At 46.1% G+C, this 3,619-nt stretch overlaps 1 pseudogene; it reads left to right on the top strand.

Moving 5' to 3' along the window:
• Positions 1 to 299: 299 nt before the first annotated feature.
• Positions 300 to 418, top strand: LOC136657871 (5S ribosomal RNA; annotated as a pseudogene).
• The last annotated feature ends 3,201 nt before the right edge of the window (positions 419 to 3,619 follow it).

The raw sequence follows: 3,619 nt of genomic DNA, 5'->3' as shown, positions 1-3,619 counted from the left end.
GACTCCATATGCCCTGGATCCCACCCATTTCCTTCCATTTGCTTCACTAACAAGCAGGCATGTTTCTTGTTTTTACAGACTCTACAAGAGGAATGCGACAGGAAGGCAGGCAGCCTGAACAATAAAGGGACACAGAATGTTTAAAAAAAAAAGCCTGCTTCCTGTTAATGTTCTTACTGTGTCCCTCCAGCATGCAGACTGCCTGCCTGCCTGTCACATTCGTCTTGTAGCGTCTGTAAAAGCAAGAAACATTCCTGCTTGTTAGTGAAGAAAACAGAAGGTAGTGGGTAGGGGGGAGTACAGAGAACCGTGTTACCCTGCACATGCCTGATCTCGTCTGATCTTGGAAGCTAAGCAGGGTCAGGCCTGGTTAGTACTTGGATGGGAGACCGCCTGGGAATACCTGGTGCTGTAGGCTTATACTATAGTCTTTCGAGACTGAAGGTTGCCAACCAAAAAAAAAAAAAAAGAGAGAGAGAACCGTGGAGAACTGAAACCGTGGATACCGGATCCATGGATAAAGGGGGACACCCATACTTAAAACACACTGAGCAAAGGTTATTTTTCAGAAAATCTGTCTGCTATTTTAAGGTCCTGGGGCGCCCTTTCATTTGTTTTACTCACTCTCCTTGGGAATGTGACATTGTTAATATATGTAGCACTTTCATCACCGAGCAGAGGGGACATAAGAATAACAGTGTATTATAATATCAACATTCCTGACTAGTTTTTCTCCAAATAAATGTTTTATAGGGAAACAGGAGATGGAACTGTTCCAAGCCAGCAACTGTCTTTGGCAAATGGGGCCTCCCCTGCCCCCCCACCCCCCTATTCCACCTTGAAGTACTTTCATTACCCTAACAGCTCTTAAAATGAAGAGACTTTACTGATATTTGATAGCCAACGTTTTTATTAATGTAGTTGGAGTTGCTGTAGTACTCCTCAGCGTAAACATTAAACAAGTGGAAAAAAGGAATAGATCACTTAATCCTAACATTAGCAACCAGCCTCACAACCTCAACTCGACGGCGTAACTTGAGCTGCAGAAAAGAAACAGCCCTACATGCCTTGAAATGGTGGGACGCGTCTGTGTTTCAAATGGTTACAAGACAAGGGTGTTCACAGCTGCGTTGGTCCTGCAGGATAAAGGCGCACACAGGAAATGGACGCCTCCTGCAGAACGAAGCCGTGGTTTAAGACGCTGAAGACAAGAGAACTCATGTTACGTCCTTTGCACAGCCATTGCAATCGCAGAAACCAAATGGAGCCCTTTGTAGATGTTACAACAAGGCAGCTGGCCCTCTCTGGTCACACACATTCACAGGAAACTAACACATACAGCTGCCAAGGAGGCATTAGGGTGGAAGGCTCCATCCCTGACCTAGACATACTTTTTCATATGTTGAAATTAGAGTTATCGCTACGGTTCTCTAGGTTTGGGTTTGAAAATAAGTCTGCGGCGTTTTCAATTCCACTCCCGCCCCCCTCGTCACAGAGAGACAAACAGCCTAATCCAGTATATACCTCCACATGGAAATGGAGGTACCGGCACAGGCCGTGCTGCATCCCGTAGGGGAATTTCAGCTACCGGAGGTCTCTTTGAGGTAAAGGGACATTTGTCCCCTTGCCCCGGCACAGTTGCATAGCCAGAAAGAGGAGGTGCAGTAAGTACTGCAGGCACTGCAATGCGCCTTGTAAGTGGTCCCTCCTATTCACCATCAGAGTCATTCCCAGCATAGACACAGGCAAAGCATAGGCACTTGCCGTTTTGGACAACTGACAAGGCTCACCATGCTGCTTGTGGGATGCTCACATCCCCCAACGGTCCTACGAATAAATGGCCCTCGCCCAAACTTCTGTAGCGCACCTGCTGACTTTTTGTGGCTGCGGTGTACTGGTTGAAAATAGTTACTTTAGAGTACTTTGCATCAGGACCGGACAGGTCAGGCACTGATAAAGGGCTCACTAGGCCAGACAACCTCTTAACACTCAGTACCAATGCCAATTGGGGAGGCCCAATGCAGGACTTTGTCACAGGACCCCCCCCCCCCAACAACAACAACAACTTGTGATTGGCAATGTTTAGCATGTATGTTCAAGAGGCACGCTTGCAGAAAGAAGTACCGCTTCTTTCACAAACAAAACAAACCAGCAGCAGGGAAACAGATCCTGATTTGGACTGTTGTATGCAAGGAGGGGAGATTAATTCTTTATCCTCCTGATATTTTTCCTGGCAAAAATCTGTCCCAAAGCGATACTTATTCCCAAAGCAGCTACCTGCAGTGGTTCTCCTGAGTTGTATAAGAGGTGCTTGCAGTGGTAAGCACATCCCTTAAGCACACATTTATGTAGCTATCTACTTTGACTTTTTAAAAGTGAGATGCATTTATGTGCTGTTTTCCTGGTCTAAGGGCCAAATCCTATCCAATTCTCTAGCACCAGTGCAGACTTGCCAATGGGGCATGTGCTGCATTCTGCAGTGAGGGGGTAATCATGGAGGCCTCCTCCAGGTAAGGGAACATTTGTTCCTTTTCCTCAAGGTTGCATTGCAGCTGCACTGGCACTGGGAAGTTGGATAGGATTGGGCCTTAAAGCAGCTGACAACAACAAATACGTCCTCCATACAAAATTGAGAAGAATGAATCCAAATTGAACATCTTAGCAGTACCACATCGCCAGTCAAAGAATGGTCCATCTAGTCCAGGGCTCGCCAAACCCTGGCCTGCGGGCCAGATTTGAAGTTTCAAACCCCCCTCCATGAGTGGTACTTACCGTTCCACCATTATTTCTCAACCTGATCCCTGCACAGGGACACTCCTGGCAGTCGTGTCTGCCCAGACATCCTGCTGCACAGCCTGCTGGAATGCGGGGTAATAGAAGCAACTGCCCATAGCATCCCTGTGCAGAGATCAGGTTGAAAAGTAAGCACCGTCACTGCAGAACTGTCAGTGCTGGTCAGGACGGGGAGGGCTTTTTCTGGTCTCCAATTTGGAGACCACTGACCTAGGCTGAGATCCTGTATCAGGCAAAACAAGGAAGGTTTCACAGCTTATATGAGAAAGTGGAGACATTCCTTGAATCTTTCTATATAGGCACAAAGGGCATCAGAGTGCAGCCAGCCTTGAGACTCCACAGAATAGTCTCCGAGATTTTTAGAGGTTTAGATTTTAAATCAGAGGTCTTCAAATCTGCAACAGTGGCATATGCTGCATGATTTCACAGCCTGTTTCCTGATACACAATGCATCCCCTGCTGCATCACTCCTTCAGAGATTTGATTTTTGAAAAGTAGATCCAAAAAAAAAAAAAAAGAATCATTCTTTTAAGCAAACCTTATTGTATGGGAGAAAAACCTACTTATTTTGAGGGCCACGGCCATTGCAAGATATTGTCAGTGGACTTCAACTGGAACTGCGCCAGACTGAATAGAAACGGTGGCATTTATCCTACAGAATTTGTAAAATGGCACAGCTCCTTTCATAGATGGCAGACTCAGGTAACCTATTGAACCTTCTCCTGTTAGTAATCAGGCTCTTTTCATTCTCCCCAATGACAAATATAGACAAAAGGAAGGGAGAGGGCTGTACAAATAATTACAATATGAGCATACTGCATGTGCA

The sequence above is a fragment of the Tiliqua scincoides genome, chromosome 7 (assembly GCF_035046505.1).
Source record: "Tiliqua scincoides isolate rTilSci1 chromosome 7, rTilSci1.hap2, whole genome shotgun sequence".
Taxonomy (NCBI): Eukaryota; Metazoa; Chordata; class Lepidosauria; order Squamata; family Scincidae; genus Tiliqua; species Tiliqua scincoides.
The sequence above is the reverse complement of the archived record's forward strand: the minus strand, read 5'-3'. Positions and strand labels throughout refer to the sequence as shown.